Source organism: Coturnix japonica, chromosome 3 (assembly GCF_001577835.2).
Source record: "Coturnix japonica isolate 7356 chromosome 3, Coturnix japonica 2.1, whole genome shotgun sequence".
NCBI lineage: Eukaryota > Metazoa > Chordata > Aves > Galliformes > Phasianidae > Coturnix > Coturnix japonica.
The window spans coordinates 8,928,409-8,948,530 of NC_029518.1; the positions used below are offsets into that span (position 1 = coordinate 8,928,409).

A 20,122-nucleotide genomic window follows, 5' to 3' on the forward strand; every position below is an offset into this window, starting at 1 on the left:
AAAATCCAGACCTCTTTTCTTCAGAGAGACGGCTGATTCTCCCTTGTTAGTGTAATAGTAAATAATCCCCATGGAGTCAAGCTCGGGAGTTAGTTGCCATTTTCTGAAAGAACAGCTTCAGGTTTGTCATTTTAGGAATGGTATTTCTTGGATTTGTATTGCAGTGACATTCTGCTCTAAGAGTGCTTAGCGATTTCTGCAGCCTTCCCCTTGTTTTTTTAAACTCTTTTTGAAAAGATTTCTATAATGTTTTGACTCAGGAAGACCTGGCTAATTAAGAGCAAACAAAAAGACTAGAAGTACTAGAAATAAGCTCACAGTAATGTTATTGTCTTATACGAATAATAAACAGTAGAGATTTGGTAGGAAAAACTAGCATGCAAAAAAGATGATCTTAACTAAAACACAGGTACTCCATTCTGCTCTGTGGGATGGGGATGTTAACCTAGCAAATGATGTTATTCTAATGGCCCAAAACCATAAACTATAAATCTTAGGAATATATATTGATTTGGAATTATTACTTATTCCCCTTAGCGAGTCAAAAATGGTGCTCCTGAATTAATAACATTAAGCCTTTTAACTGTTCTTTGAGATACTGTAGTAAACATTACAGCCATTTTATGGTTGAATAAACTGAGGCAGAAAGAAGTTTGTTCAGTGGTCTACGAGTGCTGATTTTTAATCCTCCTTTTATTGATACGCATTTTATTAAAAGCAGGTAGATATTTATTTTTTTCTTTTCATTTGAAGGAATGTATTTAGAGCAGTAGCTGATGAGGCTTAGAGAAGTGAACTGTATTTAGTGGGAATTTAGCTGGGGGAAAACACAGGCAGATGTCTCTGTTTAACTTGAATATTCCTTCACATCTGTGAGAAGCAGTAGTGCTGGGAGGACAATTCTGCAGCCGGTTGTAAAGAAGAATTGAGTTAGCGTTGCCACACCAAGCACAGGTGGGGCTGGGATGCCAGGGGGTCTCTTAAGCTGTGTCACAGCTCAGTTTAAGGTGTCAATTAAATGTACAGAAAGTGCATAAGCAAGGAAAGCTTTAATTAGTAGTGCTTGGAATAGGAGCATCCTGGATTTTTTTGGACCTTTCCAATAGGTGTGGGTCATAATTGTTGCCATGGTCTCATCATCTACCCAAGCCAAAAGGCTCAATCAATTGGAGGTGCCTCTTCAGCACAAACTCATTTCTTTGCCAGTTGCAACCCTTCTGTGATGGTTAGGGGTCTTGTCCTCTTTTGCTCTGAAGCAGCACAATATCTTTTATTTGTTTCTTAACTACCTGCCACAATGGGTTCCAGTGCTGTGGGTCCAGCTCCTTCATTTTTATCATCTGCTTTGCACACAGAAGAGAGTGTTGATTTTTATGTTGCTGAACTGTATGTAAAAATATTCATGCAGTAATTGTTGGGGAAGGTGTTTGTGGTATATTTAACACCTTTCTATTATTATGGCTATAGGTAACAGTCATGAATTTCCACCCACGTTTCAATATCCATCTGATACCACAACTTACCCAAAATGGCACAGTTTGGTGAGCTCATAAAGTGCTGTCTTTGCTGTTCATAGTACTGGCTTGGATGTTTTAACCTTCTTTTTCTCTAGATTGTTCTTTTCTTTCTTAGTAAACCTCAATTTATATAATGTCCACATAATTTATTAAACTCCACCACTTTTATAGGATGTAATGTTAATTTTTCTCTGTCAGGTGAGACATTTTAGCTATATTTAAAAAAAAAAAACACAAAAATGGGCCTCAGTCAGCTTTGAAATGTACAAAACATTTTGCTGTGTGAATCACAGTGTGAATTTGTAACTCTGACTTTTTCTTCAGGTGAAGATCTTAACAGTTGCAGATGATGTCTCTGTTGACTTTAGAGATGTTGCTCACCTTTCACAGCAGAAGATAAAGCCTCATAATGCAGCAGAGCTGCAGCCTGAGCACAGAACGCTGAACAGAGATCTGAACATTGACCTCAATAGTACATGCCTGAAGTTGAGTGCTTCCTGAATCCTGTTGTTGTCCGGTTCATTCCTGCAGCTCTTGTGGAGCATGTTGTGACAACCTGAATATTTTTCCATCTTTATCAACCTGCTTGTGGAAAGGGTGCACTGAAGGAGCTCTGATGACAGTCTCTGATTTGAGTTCAGCAGTTAGTAAGTGTTGTTATTGCCATCCCCAAATACTACTTTGCTGTTAACTCCTCTGATCTCCTCTGGTTGTTAGAAACTAAATGCTGAAGCAAGTTTGAATAGTGTTTGTAGCATTGGGACTGGTCATGCTGGTTGCTAAAGGCCTCCGGTTTCCGTTGGCCTCTATGAGATTTAGGGTCTCAACCTCTGTTAGACTCAGGGCCTTACAAAATATTTAATTTTCTTTCCATTACATACATTGTGATTGGGATGTAGATTTCCTTTGGGACTTTCTTTGTTGGATTTTGTTGTGCTGGGCTTTTTTTGTCCCTTCTCTTTCCATTGAACTGGGTTGAGAACATTGTGAGACTTCCTTTGTCACAAAGACCTTTCCCTCATTCTCTGCCCTGTGGTGAAATTTAATGTCATGCAGGCCAGCTGACTGTAAGAATTTCCTTTACAAAAAGCAAGTCAGCAAGCACGATATGTTCTGCAGCATCCTGTAGTTTAGAGAGTGTGTAAATGGCAACATATAGAAGATGTGCTAAGTAGCAAGTTGATAGCAGAGTCAAGAAGAAAATACTCACACCTAATAGCATATGTGTGCATGACTAGTGTAGTCAGTATGTATGTACCACTGAAAGAAAATACAGCTGTGCACACTGTTGCCAAGCTCGTACCAGTGTTCCTTATTCCTTGCTTTTCTACATGCAGTGTCATTCTTCTTCCCTAGATGTTAATGTTACTGGAGCAAAGTCCAAATTATCAACAGAAAATCTCCATGTAGGGAAGATCTGATTGAGTGGCACAGGTAAGTACAGATTTACTAACTTTTTTTTAAACTTCTTAATAAAATGAAGAAGTACCGAAATACTGATCTCCCTGAAAGTGCATACCAGTCATGTACTCAAACCTTGCACATGTGCTCAAATGTTGTATAAATGAGAACACAATGTTGGCAACTTCTAAGTGCTTAGTAGTTGGAAGGGTAAAAAAGAAGTTGGAAGAAAGGCTGAAAATTATGGTTAAATGTTGGTTTCATTTTTGTCTACTTGCATCACCATACATTAATGATATTCTCTTATGAATTATATAGTACAATGAATGTTCATGCTGACCCAGCCACTCAGCTATTGTATATGTCTGACAGCTTGGTCCTAATAGCTCTTTGCCCTATTAACATGTCACTGTGTGGAAAGACACATTAATGTGGTTCTAATGTGTTCCAACTATATGGTCCTATTGAGCGTATTGTATATTTTAGCTGATGGGTTTCATGCAAAGAACAAGTATATTTAACCTATGGAAAGAGGGGGAAAGCACCTCACAGGGAATACTTACTTGCAAAGTAAAACTGTTGCCCTTCTCTATTTGTTGTCCACTGGTTGAGACTTAGAGGAGATTCCTTCTTTCAGTGTGCAGTTAGCACTGTGGCCCTTATTCATGCATGCAGCAATACATGTCACAAGTGACTTCAAAAAAGAAGGTACAATGAGAGGAAGGCAGCAAGAGAATATGGGAAGGCTGGAAGGAAAACAGCATGAGATTGTTCAAATATCCAGCATATGAGCAAATTGGAAAGTCATTACATGCGATTGCATCATCATGATGCAGGGCTGCGCTCTTATTTTAATTCAAATCCATATTTCTTTGGTTTTTCTCCTTCCAGCTCTAGCCTCGCATAGTTTTGCTTATGGTCCATACTCTGCTGTCCAAATGTGTTTGTTATGTTACCATCCTTCCTGCTGGGATCCTCGTCGGGTACATTTTGCTTGTGTATCACAGGGTGCCTGACTTAAGATGGCGCGTCAGCTCGTGTGCAATGAAATCCAGGCAATACCACGTTTCTTCAATACTGGATTTACTTGCTTTATTGGGAGTCAGGGAGATTTGAGAAATTGAGGTAATATACTACAAAGCATGTATTATTCAGCCAATATTTCTGCTTTTCCTATTTGCTTTTTCAGAGATCCATAAAACCTGCCCAATATTTGCAGAGAGCCGATGTGTTATTGATTCAAATTCTTCAACTTATTTTTGCAGAAATTTCTAAGCAACACTGAAGTTTTATCAAGGAAGCTTCTACCAACAATAGACCGTGGTTTGCACACTGCTCGTGAACATTTACTGACAATTTGTATTGCAGCAGGTGGCAAAATACAATATGTGATATGGCTCCTGTCTTCTGCCAGAATGCATTATGAGTAACCAGCAAATTTGGGCATTTGGATTTGAAAAGAAGTTATCTGCTGAAATTCAAAGGTATAAGTTGGTTAATGGATTACTTATACATATATGTTCAGGAATGTGAGCATTAACACAATACTTTTTTCAAGTAGTATTTTCTAAGCAATTGCACAACAAAAATTTAAGTAATAAGATTAAAGTGAATAAACACAATGAGTTGTTTTCCAAAGCTTAACTGCACCTTTGTCTGAGTCCTATAGATAAGTGAAGCAAAAGGAGGAGAAATTGGTATTTTCAGATATGTGGAAAGAAAGGAAAATGAAAGAATCCTATGATTTTTCCAAAATATGGGTATATACATATTCTTAGGGTACTTGATTTTCAAGGAAAAAGAGGGCAATTTGTGTTGCTCTGCCTCTCCAGATTACCATGGTGGAAGAGTAACTCAGGCTTTGCACTGGTGTTATGCTGTGTTAGATTCAGCAACTTAGTACAGTAATAACTGTAATAACAGCTTCTCCTGACTTTGTGTTTCAGTCGTGTGCTACACATCCAAGTATCTTATATGACTTGTTCTGTCAATCTGCTAAGCCAGTTATTCAAAGATAAACTCATTTCAAAAGAAATCTGGATATTCTTGCCTATTTGGCATCTATGAGTAGTGAGTAAATGCTGTGTTCAAATTAGAAGCAATTACGTTCTCTATTTCTGTCTTTACCCTTGATTATAGTCATTGCCAATCTTGGAATTTCAAATATTTTGTTAGGTTGCCTCCACACTGTTTCCACTTCCTCTATAATATGGCCTTTCTACAGGTTAACATAGGAACAAAGTAATTTTGCTTTGCTATACGAAGGATGCTCCAGTTGCAGGTGTAAATGAGATGTTGTCCTGGGTAAAGGATTGCTCCCCGTGGCTAGGTCCTCTCCAGCAGCAGAAGACAGAGGTAGGGAAGAATATCCATGGACAAAACCAGCTCCCATTGCCTGCCACTGCCCGTGGCACTGGAGGGAGGGCAAACATTACGGTCCTGAGGAGAGGAAAATAACGCAAAGAGTTCATGAGAATGCAGCGTTTTAATGCTCAGTGGTACTCTTAATGAACAGGAAAAAAGGAAGAGGCATCAAAAACGGGTGATGTGTTCTCACACTCTCCAAACCACTAAATGTCATGAGCCAATGCAAGAAAATGACCTATGTTTTATGATTCATAGTTTTATCATTATTGCATCCACCTGCATTCCTGAATTTTGAATTGCCCTGTGGAGGATAACGTCTCTCTCCACAGACTGAGCAAGGCAGCTAGATAGATCAGCCTCCCAAGGAAGGTGTTTCAGAAAGCTTGTCCAAAGCTAAAGGTTATCCTCTTCCCCCAGCACATCTTCCTTTTATGCTATTCTCCATTATGACATTTTGGAACAGAAATATTTTGTCTGGTTTTTCCCTTAAGAAAGTTATATTTGCACACTGCTGAACGGGAGAAAAAAATCTCTGCAAACTGATGCATGGTATTATTCTTTTTACCCTCATTATTTTTTCCTTGCTTTCACTTATTTTTATAGCTCTGCCTTTCTTCCTCCTCACCAGATTGTTTATACTTAAAAAGAAATAAGCCTTCTGCTTGTTGCATAGTCAGTTCTCTTTACATTTTTCTTAAGTTAACGTTGGTTTCTGTTGTCCTTTTCCATGTTTAGACATAACCAGGATAAATTTCAATGACAGCCTTTCCAACTGTTTCTAAATATTTCGCACTCTTCTTGCAGACGAATTTCCATATGTTACAAAATTGAAATCAAAATTCCATAAGGCACTCACTCCATCCCTCCAGCCATCATCCCAAAAGCAAGGGGGTTCAGTTTGTTCAGGTGGAGCTCGCTTTCTCCGCCCCCAGTGCCAGCAAATCTGTTTAGTGTGGGAGGACGGTGCAGCGTGCCGCCCACAGCCACCTGCTGTGCTGGGGGGCCTGCAGCCTTGCCAGCATGATGCCAAGGCACCAGCTCAGGGTGGGAGTCAGCAGGAGGCACGGATCAGCTGGGAAATGTGCTGCTCTGCTACTCCCTTGCTCCTGGGTGACCTTTGCTGATAAAGGCCAATTTGTAGTTCTTTTTTTTTTTTTTTTTTTTTAAATTGCCCTCTTGGAAGTTGATATATTGTCTTGCCGATTGACTTTCAGTCAAATTAAGCATATAGTCTCAGTTTCCTAGCCGGGCTGGTGATTATATAACTCAGACGGAGCACAACCGCTTCCTTGATTAAACCAGTCAGCAGTGAGCACAACCACAGCACTGGAATAATAGCATCTGTATTGGAAGCGCGACCATCTGGGAAAGAACTTTCTTGGCTTCTAGTAAGACATCATTTTTATGCAGACAAGGTCCAACATATGGTTTTGTCTGCTGCTTTTTACCCAGCGCCCTCAACTCGAAAGCAAAAAAATAGATAACAAAATAACCTTTCAAACCTCACGTACAAAAATGGAAGACAAAGGCTCTTTTTCTGCCCTGTAGTCACCTATTATTGGTAGATTACACATGACTGTTCAGCCGTACTGCCTGCAGACACTGCAGCCTTGCTGTAGCCTGGGCACTCAGTTCTAACAGTGTCTCTGTGGGAGAATGATGCCAGGTCAGTTTCTTATGACTGTGCTAGGAAATCTTGCAGTGCATTATTGCAATAGGCTTTTTCAAACTAGGGTTAATGAGTAGTCTTCAGAATAAATGGCTTCTTTTGGCCTCCCTGCTCCCTAGCAAATGGGTATCCCACCAGTGGAGACAATGAGAGTAATATGAATTAGATCACTGATTACTGTTGGTTTAATATAGCTGAGCTTATGTCAATTATCTATTAAGCTAATAGCAGTTTCATAAATGAAGTTTGCTGAAATGTAATTGACACCCCAATACTACAGAACTCCTTAATGCCAGGATCAAATTAAATGTGTATTGACGAGGTACAAGTTGCCCCTGATTCTCCCGCTGTCCCTGTTGGGACCTCCCTGCAGAACATCTTACATGTCCCATTGGCTTCTGGGTGCATGCTTTTGCCCAAGGGTTCAGCAGGGGTTTGAGCACACTGTGATGTGAGCTCTATGGACTGCATACTAAGCCTCAGTTCTCCTGCAGCTATCTCAAAAAGCCTAGGTGATGCTCTCTCACCTTGCCTCTTGCACACTGTTCCTTCTTTCTTCCTGTAGACAATCAAAAGAACATCTGCTTTCTGCTCTGTGATTTTTTCTAGCATATAGGAATAAGGCTGTACTTCCATGTTCTTTGGGGAAAATTGCATGTCTGGAGATGACTTGACACAGTGTCTTTTGACTTTCAGATTAGCCAGAGGCTTTCGGAACATCAGATAGCACTGGATACAGGGACTGATGATGAAGTCATCTTCAGAGGAGCCTAAGGAACTAACTGCTGCTTTGTAAGTTTTTCTGCAGTGTGTCTCTGTTGTCTGAGGAACCCTGGGGTGCAAGAAAAGAGGTGGGGGATCATACAGTTATCAGGACACATCACTTCTTCCGAGCATACATGGAAGTCCTATTCAATGTCTTTTTAACAAATGATCTGGATGCAGGAATAGGAGTGGGGGAGAAGTAGTCAGTAATAAGACTCTCTAGCTATATTTTCCTTGTTTCATTATTATTGCCCTACCTGTATTTCTTGGTTAGCTGAAAGAAAAGGACTACGACTCAAAAATAGTTATGAGTATTCCTTAAGACCTCCTTATACATTTATAGTTAAAACAATATCAGAAGTGCTGAACAGACTACAGACTTCACCATAAAAGGTGCAGTACTTAAAGAATAACATTAATTTATATGAAGCCATAAAGATAACAACATTGAGGGGTTTGTAATTCCTCAGTCTCCCAATGATTGCTGGTAGTAATGCAATCATTTTCCAATGCCTTCTATTTTCATTACTTAAGATGTCACATAAATAAGGTGTCAAAGTTTTAATACTTTGCCAACAGTATTCTCTAAATTACAGTAATGTAGTATACTACTTTGACCTTTTCAATATTGTGCGACTTGGTTGGCTGGTCTTTCTATTTATGGCCATGCTGAGTAGTGCTGTATGAGCGAGTGGATACCAGCTAATGAAAATACAGAATACTGGAAAAGTCAAATGAAGGTACTGTGTAAGAACATAATACAGTATTTCAAAAAAGTATAGCATTAAGTATTGAAATTCTGATAAATCATTCTTGTGACAAAAGGTATAATGAGATTAGAAATTGCAACAAGAAATTAATCCTTTCTAACGACATAGATTGTGCATAGGCGGCGAAATGGTGTGAATTTAACTTGATCTCATTATTACTCCTAAATTTTTAATCTCATTTTCCTCCTTAGATGCTTCACTTAAGAAGGCAGCAGTGTGTACGTGTCTGTGTGACTGGGGGTGATACATTCTATATTTGGGGAAAGTTACTTAATCCTTCAACTTCAGTGCACCAGGAAGAATGAGTAATCCTCGGTGCAGAGGGAAACTTCCCCCTAAGATTCAGAAGAGTCTTTTCATTCTTAATGAAGGTTCTGCAGAGGGAAGCCAAGGTTGACTGGCTCCATAAATCTTCCCCGTTCCAGTGGCCTCAGCCCTTACAAAGTCTGTTCCAGGCTGTGAGGAGAGATGCTAGCAGAATAATTAGAGCAGAGAAGTCCACAGCCAGGGTATAGATTACTGAGATGAGGTTTTGGCTGCCAGAGCTGAGCAAAAGCTATGATTTGTACCAAAGCTTGCCTGCACAGGACCTAGGAGCCTTTCTTTAGCCTGCCATTACCCTCTGGATGGTGACTTGATTTATTCCCTTGCTCCTTGAAGTGGATGAAATGGGTGGGGGAGATGAAGAAAATTATTATGTTTTAGCAGGTTATGGCTTTTCTTTCCCTATTTGCCATATTTGGTCAGATATGCTGTCTAGGTACTAACCAGTTGCACTCGAGGCTTTGACAGTTTTAGCTGTGATCACTTGTCCTGAGAGGATAAAGGACTTAAGCACCTGCTTATTCCTGTGTAACCAGAAACATGAGCACATGCAGGAACATTATTCCCAATGCTCAAATCACAGCTCCAGCAGTGGAGTCCCATCCTAAAAATCTTGTACACTCTCCTGACACCTCACTAAGAAGAAAAAATAATGTAACATTCAGGTTTCAAGCTGCTGTCAGGTCTGGATATGCAGTGATTTCTGTCTCATCCCTGTACTGGGAATATGCATGAGCAAGTACTGAGACATTTAGGAGCTCAAATTAGTCTCTTCTTTTAGCAACTTCCTTCTTCCCACACCTCAAAACACTCTCACCAGTCCTTCCCTCTTGGTGATCCACCTCCAGTATCTGAGCAACACCGAAGTTTCCATAATGCAAGCTATTTCTTAAGAAATTGTAGGCATTTGGCTGGAGAGGGAAGATGTGGGGAGAGCTTGCTTGCTTTTTTCTCCTATCCTCTGACCCTAACACAGCCACTAGCATCTGGAAGCAAGGAGTTCAGTGCATTGTACAGGAGCTCCAGGCTCCCACCTCCACCATTCATTTGCCACTAGTTATCAAGCTCATTCCTGTTTTCGATCTCTTTCCCGATCTCTGTCTCCCTGATGGCAACTTAACTTGTCTCACCCCTTATCTTCCACTCTTCTTGATTCTCTCTTTACCCAGCTGTTAACCTCAAATGCTCCCATGTCTTCTGTATCAGCCTGTCCATCTGTTTTGTTACTACTGACAGTTTTCTTCTTCTTCTCCTCCCCATCGTGCCAGTCCAGACAAAATCTAAGCACAGCACAAGATGAGATCTCCCCTCCCAAGTCACCGTAGTCCACTGCTGGGCCTCAACATACAAAAGATTTAATATGGTTGATCTGATACTAATTTTTCCAACAACAGCAATATTTAATATAAACACTACCACCTTTTATATATCAAACCCCTTCATCAAAGCATGACATGAATAACTTGAACGTTTTCGAGGCGTCACTTACGATTTCTTCTAATCTGGGCAAAACTCTGTGTGAGCACGGTGTTATGTTTGTATTCTGTACTCAGCACAACTAATTAACTTGAGGCAGAAAGTGGCATAGAACATTTCTATCCAATTGATGAAACTTTGGCAAAGTCATTAGCTGCTGAAAGAGTGTTTAAAATGGAAAGTGTTGGGTACTCTTACTGTTAGGCAGATCTAACAGTCATGCCCATAGCAAACACTGTGTTGGTATGGCTGGGAACAGCATTTGAGAAGACACATGACTGTAGGACCAGAAAACATGTTGCTCACTGAAAATTACCACCTTTGTGCAGTTCTGTATGTCCTCCAAGGATTTTGTTCTCTCCAGTTTCCAGAAAATTCTTGATGTTTAGTTGCCAGTGTGAGAGGTTGAAATTGGTAACATAAAATATGCTTTTTTTTTTTTTGTTTACAGGTATATTTGGATTTTTTAAAATGACTCCATGGTGCCTCACCATTTCTTAGTTGAGTGTACATTAGTGGAACACAAGCCATTCCCATGTAGGTAAGTTGAAGGTGCTTCATGCAAATCTTTGTGGTGCAGCGGGGAGACAAAACAAATGTAGACTAGCCTTTGATTCATCCACTGGTGACACAAGGAAGAAAACTACTCCTGTTTGGAAATAATGGAAAATAGCAATAGATTTATTGTAGTAAAATAGAATTCAGTTAGAAATGAACCAATGTCAGCAGGTAAAAATAATGAAGTACAGACTTGAACAGTTTGCAAAATCCTTAGGAGATGGAAAGGTCTGTTACTCTGGGGGACTTCTGAAATACCAGGCAAAATTCAACACTGGCACTGGTATGCAACAATGGTTTGGTGGCTTAAAAGCAATGAGCCTGCTATTCTCTGTTCTGAAAAGTCATATAACAGTCAATTTATAAATCCCTTTAGTTTGTCAGATTTACTGCCTTAATGTAGCTTGACTCTTGACTACAGCATGCAATTGGTACATTTAAAAAAAATATATAAAGTTATTGAAGTGAAGTCCTTCCAAATTTGTCATCATACAGTGTCACATGCTTGCAGAGAGCAGTGGAAATTAATGCAGTGACCCAAACTCATTTTGTGGCAGTGTCGTGTCACCTTGAGCTGTTGGGAGAGGTCTGGAAACATCATCTGACACTCTCATCCCCAACACCTGCTGGAGCTCCTCCAGCCTCTCCCATACAATGTAAATCAGGCATGTTTACGTCACTCAGACAGCGTTGCAGAGTCCTGCACCCTCCATCCCAGAGATGCTGATAACCTGCTCACTTATCCAAGCTCACTTAGTGTGTAGGTATTCTGAATTTAAACAGCTTTAGGGAAAACATAAGCTTTAGAAGAGACAGCTAGACAAGTTAAGCGCGATTCACATTAAAAGCAATTTGTAAAAGCTCAGTTTTACTGAAGATTACATCCACTGTTAAAAAGTGTTAACTTGAATAGGCAGAGACAGGTGATAAACACATCACCTGTGCCCCGGAGGAGCAGCACTGTGTTGCCATGTGGAAATAAGGTCATGCCACATTGCTGAATCTGGATTTGGATCCAAGTCCCCACCAGTGTGCTGGTGTTTAGACTAAATGCTGCAGCACTTTCCAAGTCACATTTAAAGTGGCCTGTATAAAATGCAGTTTGACAAATTGCCTATCTTCTTCAGGGGTAAGGGTTTGAGACAATTTAAATTAAAAGGAGCAAAACACTGAATGCACTGTAAATTACACTTTGTGCTTGGTAAGAGTGGCTGCAGTGAGGCATTCTTTTCAAAAGGTCTTTTTGCACCTATCTTTCACAACACGTCTTTCACAACATGGGAACTGTCATTGATGTAAACCTTTGGGCTGTGAGCCAAATTGGTGTAGTTACCACGTGGGTGCTCCTCTTGTCATAATGTACCTCAGTACTCCATCTTCCTCCTGGAAGCAGATGCTGTGGGGATGGCTGAGTGTCAGGGAACTGCTGAACCCTACCAAGCTGAATGATGCAGGGCTGGTCCATGGCAGCTGTTCTGTGTAATAACTTCTGTGCATCTTTTCCAGGTATGTGTGATGTCTCCTCACCTATGGGGGGGTCTCAGTTCTATATCAAAGAAGTGACAAGTGACTTCAGCTCTGTAAGACTGTTATGGTGAGAAAATGATTTTTCTTTTTCTTTTTTTTTGCCATTGTTCTTATTTTGTTTCTCTTTCAGTTTTGTTTGTTTTCCAGTTTCTCTAAATCAATAGAATTAAACAGAACTTGAGCCTGAAAATCAGCCATTTTCATCAAAAATGTTTCCATAGCACCTCAGAGTTCTGGCTTTGGTATGTGGATGTTCTGTAGGATGGCATAGACTGGAGCTCCTGCAGCGTGGAGCTCATTTTCTACTGGGCAGTGTTCAGCTGGGAAGCTCACTGTGTGCCTGTAGATGGAAAAAGAACACAAGCTATTGGAAATACCATTTGCTGAGGTGTTGCAATAACTTAAAGAATAACTCCCTTTTATGTTTTGGCTTATCCGTTTTCATTTCCACGCTTTTATACTTAGCAGTCAAAAAGAAATCAGATCTTATCCACCAAATGCAAACACTTCCTAGAGTAGGAATTAGAACAGAAGTTAATTTACTTGTGTAAAAATTAATTTCCTCTGAAAATTTTCAACTACCCAAAGTATTAAAATTTCCAAATATGTATATTTTCTGCTTTCCTCCTGCTTAAAAACCTGCTTTACTGTTTGTTAATGAATGAAAAGGATCAGTGTGGGCAGCAATGTGCTAATAAAATGAAACCAGTTAAACCACCGTTCTATTTTTCCATTCTTTCCCATGTTAATGCTGCTTTGTACTCAAATGATACTGTTGGAAAAAGCTGAAACCATCTTCAAGCGATTTGAAATTTGCATCTCTCATGGAAAATGATAAACTGATGGTAACATTATTTACAATGAAGAAAATAGTTGTGGTTGTGCTGAGATTTAAGAAAAGTATTTCCAACTTCACTTACTTTTTTCCCTAACGTTTTTTTCTAGCAGATGGACAATTGCACAGATCTGAAAAGCAAAAAGAAGGAAGTGCATCCCTACAGCCAGTGGTATCACAAATGAAGCCTTAGCAGGGCAGGCTCTCATGTGAATATTATGAAGGTACCATTTTTGCCCATGGTTTGATGAACCTCAGCCACAGTTTGCAGAAGTACTTCCTGCAGTTGGGGCATGAAGCCCTCACTTCAGAGCTTGGTCTCAGTGGGCACAGAGGCTCAATGGAGTGGATGTGTCTTTGAAGTGCATACCCTGTAGTGCCGACCATCGTACTCTGCAGTCACATTGTCTCTTCTGCTACCATGAGGTTTTGTTTCTTCCACAAATATTTGAGGTTCACTCTAACAAGAAGTCAGCTCAACAGGAGCACATGTTAAATAAAGCAGAAGTGTGAAGAAACTTCATAAAATACTGTGTCTGCTATATATTATGTTCCAAAACATTAAAGACTCTACAGGAATGGGAGTTCACAGCATGCACAGTGGTGTTCTCTGTTTGGGGATTTTTTTGTTGGTCTCTTGTTATTTTTCTGTTGGAAGTTACTCTGAACCTCTGAGTACAATGAATTATTAAGCAAAACCTTGAGCAGAGACACTTATGTGCTGAATTTCAAGACTATTTTGATAGTTGCATTTATTTGCATTGCTTATTAATGCAGTTAATAAGCTAACGATAATACAAATAATTCTGATTATGAATTTACATTCAGGAGATTATTTCCTACCCCCACTCTTTTATCAGCATCTCTGATTTGTTCTTTATCACTGTGCTGCTCTTCTCTGCAGCCAGCGCGCAATGGGCTGGATTGAGGGGTTATTGCTGTCTGTCCTTTACCTACCTGCCCTAACACGGGGTCATGCAGGCAGAGCACCACAGCGGGCAGCCGGTGCTCACTGGGCAGAAATTAATGTAAAAATGTGCATTATGGCTGAGAAAGGATGCTGTGCACACTGCACCTTCTCTCAGGACCCTTTCCAGGTATGGGCAAATGCATCTCATAGCATTTCCACATTCACGCTGTGCTCTCTCTGTGCTAACCAGTGCATGAGGTATGGAGGGAGTTAAGTAATTGCAAGGCAGCAGTGAGTTTTCTGTCTTGTTTTCAGTGGAGTGAGCTCCTGTTGTGTCTCTCCAATAGTATGCACTTTGTGGTTTTGTTGTTGTTTGTTTGTTTATTGCTAGTTGGAAAGAACCATAACAAAATATAAACTGCAGGAACATCTAGTTGTTCTAAGATCTGTCTTTCTGCCCTGGAGGTCAGTAGTCAGGCGTATGATAGACTCTTAACTGCGTGGTTAAAAATGTTCTTTGCTTGACTTCTTTGTGTCAAAATTGTCAGTGGCAGCAGGAATGCGATACGCATCTACAGCTTTCCAATATAAATTGTCTCAACTTCAATTTGAGCTTTTAGTTTGACTTGCTGTGAGCCCTGGTTTGCAGTTAAAATAAAGATTTTTAGAAATCCTCAAGAACTGAGATCCTCCGCCTTCCTGGGTGCTTACTCTGTTTGGCCATTTTCATGTTGAAGATTTCGATTTAGCTCCACTCATAATTTGCCCTCTCTGTAACACCATCACTACCACTTATCCTTTCACTATGCAATGCTGAGTAGTTCGTCTCTGTCTGTCAGCGCTCTTGGTAAGCATTTAAAATGCTTATTTCTTTCTTCTTCTTTTTTTCTTTTTACTGAATTTGGTCACTTCCTTGAGCCCTTTCATTCCTGAGGCTGAAGAATAGCCTCACCAAGTCAAACCCTTCTTCACATTTCTCTGTGAGCAAACCCAAATGTTAGCCAGAGGGAGAAATGGAAAGGCCATTTTCTGTGATTTTTTCCATGTCCTCCTGCTGTGACTAAGCTCTGAGTGGAGGTGGTTAATGAGCACAAGTCAAAGACTTTGAGAGTTTCCCAGTTGTCCCCTTCTTTCTCACTTTTCTCCAGGCTTTCAAACCAGACCGATTGCTTCTAGCCCCACCAAAAGAACTGCTGCCTGGCCAAGAAGAGCTGGAGCTCTGCTAATGCAGCTGCACTTAAGGAGGAGACCTCATGCCTAGGAGGATGGATGCTCTCCTGGTGAGTCAGACTGATTGCAGTCATCCTATTCTCTTGCTCCGGGTGCATGTTGACCACAGATATAACAAGAGCTGCTTCCAGCAACCTCTCCCTGCCACATCCACAGAGTAGAGTTTTACCCTCTCCTGCAGATAATGAATGTACTTACACATCTTTTAAGCTAGATACCTTGATAGGTACTGTTTATCAGAACTGAAGACTCAGCTTGAGTTATTTGCCCAAATTCCATAGTGTCAGAGTGAAGATCCATGTTTTATTTTCCATGTTATTATTTCCATTCTGTGGGATATTGACAGTCACTCTGAGTTCTGAACATGGCTAAAGTTCATGGGTGTACTATCTGTCATTTCTTTAGGCTAAGTGAAGAGAAAATGTAATTCAGTGTAAGCGCTGAGCACACAAAGAGAAGCTGCTGTAGTAGCCAGTAATTAGTTAGCCTTGCAACCTTGAGCAAAAATTGAAACTTTATGGCCCAGTAGTCATACTGTGAGTCAGTACAAACACAGAAGCTAGGGCATAGATTTGATACTGCTGTATGGACTTCAGGGGCAGAAAGCAGTCAAGAAAGAGGCAACTGACCGAGACAAGGCTGGGAGAAATGAGCTCTGGGAGGATGCAGAGGCAGCATACCTCCAGGCATTAGTCTCACTAGTAGAAATCTGGAGACTGTAGACAGACAACTTGTTTCTCCTTTTTTTTCCTCTCAGGAATACAATTTTGTGTACGTTCTTTATAAATAAACATGGTTGTACCAAAGGAATAGTAAACTTTCTGAATTTCATAATGGAGTACTGTGGCAATGCATGGAATATCTGCTGTATTTTCCAGACTGAATAAAATATACATCTGTTTTTCCAGACTGAGTTAAACACACCTGTCTTTCTGCAATAATCTTTATCTGTGCAACTTTGAAGTGAGCCAGAACTTCACTCCAAATCTCATCACAGCCTTATAGGAGGTTGGGTAACAGAACAGATTGCTTTGCTGCTTTATATGGAGAGACTGTTGGCAGTAGGGCCATGAAGGGCTGAACACTGCAGTGTGGAAATCCAGCTGGTATCCAGGATAGATAAGCACGCGTAAGGAGAGAGCACATGCCCTGGTGCTTCATCACTATGCAGTGTGCTGATCTAAGCTGTCAAACACAGGTTTCCAGGGCTTGATTTTTGCTCTTAATAAATTTTCTTGGTGAATCTGTTCTTGAAGTGTAGCCTTAGTACATTTCTTGAATGTAGTCAGTATTTGTGCTGTACAGAGTAGATGATTCTCACCTTAAGGCATGAAATGAGGTATTTTCCCATTTGAATTGGAAAAAAAAATGTGCCTATTTCCAGTTTCATCCATTTTTCATATCTGTTCATTTGACCGTCCTCTTGATCTGGAGTATGCATTGTGCCTCTGTGTACTTCCAGGCTTTTCCTGTGCTTGCTCTTTCAAGAATCATTGTGTCTCCTGTTGCATTTGCTTCAAAGCCTAAAAAGAGTTTCCTCAGTGAGAATTATAGGTCATCGGGACAGCAGTAGGTGGCCTAAGTATATTGTTATTAATCATTTATATCTTACATAGTGCCAAAAAGTATATCAGCTACTTTGAGTCTGCTCTGTAGCATGGTGAAATCAATAGGAAATGATCCTTAATTAATTGGGTTTCTCTTCATAATGTAATTCAGCATTTCCACAGAGAATTAACTCATCAGCTTCTCTCACTAAGTAAGCATCACAATAAATAATATAAACTCTTGCTTTCACAATGTTTTGTTTCCCTGCAACTTAAAAGGAGCTTTTGTTTAAAGTTTAAAACTTTTATGGAGCTATGCCTCTGGGCATTTTAGACATAAGATGAATAAAAAATGATCGAGTTTTATTTAGAAAACCATTCCTGTGCATATACGGGCTTGTCACTCTGAAATGAAATTTTCATACAAGCTATCAGCCCAGGGGACCAAGTGGGATCTTCAGATTTAAGAATTAATAAGTATTCTGCCACTCAGCAGATCCCCGAGCGCTGTGTCCACAACAAAATCTTTGACTATGGTCCCTGAGTACTTTGATTATTCTTATGCTTACTGTGAGTTAGAGCTATGTGTTTTTAAATATTACTAGCTGCAGTAGGCAATTGATCTGGTACAGTTAGGAAACTTCACAGACCAAAAAAGCTAATTCTAACTTCAAACACCAATAAAGACACAGATCACTGTGCAGCTTATGGCTTTGAGCTGCTGTCCAGCACAAGAAATACAACTTGTACAGTGTCAGGTCTCTCCAACAATGTGCTTCCTTCCCAAGTTGTCAGCTATGTGCTCTTCTCAGGCTGCCAGGTGGGAATACCATCAAACTAGTCCCAGCTTCTTACAGGCATTCCAGCCTTCCAGATCCAGTACGTCTCTGTAAGGCTCTCTGCTTGCACTCTATCTGAGATGCACGGTTTCCTTTCCTTCTCTGTCCCCGTCCTCCCAGTCCTAATTTTCCATCTGTGACAATTTGCTTGGATCGTGAAGGATGACGGAGGTGGGGAAAAGACCAGAAAAGAATCTCAGAGCAGCCTTCGGACACCGGCTCCCACCCATGAGCACCATCTAGCTGGCTCCTAGCACAACAGCACGGGAGGCTGAGCAAGTGCATCTCCTAAAGCTCAGCAAAGCCTTCCATGCTTCAGCTTGGGGATGTAAGATATATAAGTACTACAAAGCATCCGGGAGCCTGATATTCCTATATGCTATTTGTCACAAAAGTGCATCTGGTTGTTTCACAGCGCACTGATGTGGCAAAGGTATCTTCCTCAATGGGATATCTACAAGCAGCAAGTGTCCTAGTCCAAAAATCAGGGTTTTTCAAGCCTTTGTGCTCTACAAATATCAATAGTATTGCATCCTGTTTCTTTTCAGCTGATCAATTCTCCATAAACACAGTGCTGTGCTGAGGGAGAAGCACTGAAGCATGAAAACCCTCTTTTTTCCTGGATACTCCATGTGATTTCTCATCTGTGAGGCAGGATTGATGACTTATTTATCCCATTTTTTCTTCAAAAGCATTCTCTAAAATGACTCAGATACTTCTTGTATAGTCATTCGAAATGGAAAATTCTATTGTGCTCAGAATTAGAGAAGGTTTTCACTCCTGTTTGAAGAACCATAGCTCTGATACATGGAAAGGACGCTTTATGTTGTACAGACAGTGACATCAGAGTTGCACTGGACTGAAAGCAAGTGTAAAATGATGAAATTCTATCTACAGTTTTTCTTCCAGTTTTAGTGAGTATCTGTTTATTCTGTTTGTTTTTTTGTTCTTGTTGCTTTTTGTTTTTTAATATCCATGTCTTATGGTTTCATCTTTTCTCAGGAAAAAGATAAGATTCTGGCTTTCCTTACACGTGTATCGCTTGGCTGCACTCATTGCAAAGGAGCCCTGCGAGGAAAGATGCTGGGTGGAAACGGATAGAACGTGGTCAGGAGGTTCGTAAGGATTATCTTAGTTGTTTTGTTTTGTTTTGTTTTTTTAATGTGTAAAGAGCAACTTCCAGTCTGACTGATACTAATTCAAATTAGAAATTCAGCTCATGAATACTCATATTTCAAATTAACAAAAAGACTGTATAGCGTAGCATATACACGTGTTACTAAATATGTATTTATTTATACAGTATTCCCCTGGTCATGTCTGACAGTGCTGCAGAAGGTGCTTTGTGCATAGCACTGGCTGTCTCACAAGTCATGCTCTGGGTATCACCATTCTTCTGGCTGGGCACAGTGCTGGTGAATTTAGGCCTTGTCTGATGCCTGCAGTCTGCCCTGAAGACTTATTGTATTCTCTGTCCTATTAAAATCCATTTGGCTAGTAGTGCTTTGTCTGGGGGTTGCTCTAGCTGAGGTAGCTGTAGCTCTCTGCAAGTGGGTTTGAAGTGATTTCTGTGGTTGTCTTCTAGTACTGGACAGCACGGAAAAGCTGTAGGAATTGGGTGTGAGTTACAAGACATGCACTTCAGTAGATTTCTTTGCATAAATATTATTTAATTTAATCCATGCAGAGTGATTCTTCAAAGCTAGGAAGCACAAGGGTTGGTAGCATGGGCAGATAGGCGTTACTTATTATTTTCACTACTCCAACATGTTAGTAATGCTGGCTTCTTGGCAACTGTATAGAATCATTGAATCATGGAATGGCCTGGGTTGAAAAGGACCACAATGATCATCCAGTTCCAACCCCCCTGCTATGAGCAGGGTCACCAACCAGCAGACCAGGCTGCCCAGAACCACATCCAGCCTGGCCTTGAATGCCTCCAGGGATGGGGCATCCACAGCCTCCTTGGGCAACCTGTTCCAGTGTGTCACCACCCTCTGTGTGATAGCTCCTGCTGTTAGCAAGAGTGTGGTTCTTCAGCCTGCAGGAGTACTGCAGGGCTGTCAAGGCAAGCTAGAGAGAATTATTCAATTTTATTTATTTATTTTTTAAGGAAACAAATGACAACTTGTGGATATATTCATTGTGGAATTGATGTCTTGTTTCTTTGATAAAAAATGAACTGTGTTTCTTCCTTCACCACTTTTCCCAAATGCCTTGTTTAAAAATGAATTCCTTCATATCCAGCCATCCCTCAAGGTTGTTTTTTGGTGGTTTTTTTTTTTTGTATTTTTTTTAGCAGGATTGGTTTAAGCATATAAGTTGTGTGAAAGCCTATGTATGATCCTCATATTGGGAGACTGATGTGGTTTCTGTATCCTGGAATG

At 40.4% G+C, this 20,122-nt stretch overlaps 1 long non-coding RNA gene across 1 annotated transcript; it reads left to right on the plus strand.

The window, feature by feature from the left end:
- Positions 1 to 4,189: 4,189 nt before the first annotated feature.
- On the plus strand, positions 4,190 to 18,890 carry LOC116653267. Its single transcript, XR_004306836.1, has 6 exons — positions 4,190 to 4,402; positions 7,651 to 7,746; positions 10,741 to 10,830; positions 12,354 to 13,433; positions 15,268 to 15,399; positions 18,738 to 18,890. It is a non-coding gene; the product is annotated as an uncharacterized LOC116653267 (long non-coding RNA).
- Positions 18,891 to 20,122: the final 1,232 nt, after the last annotated feature.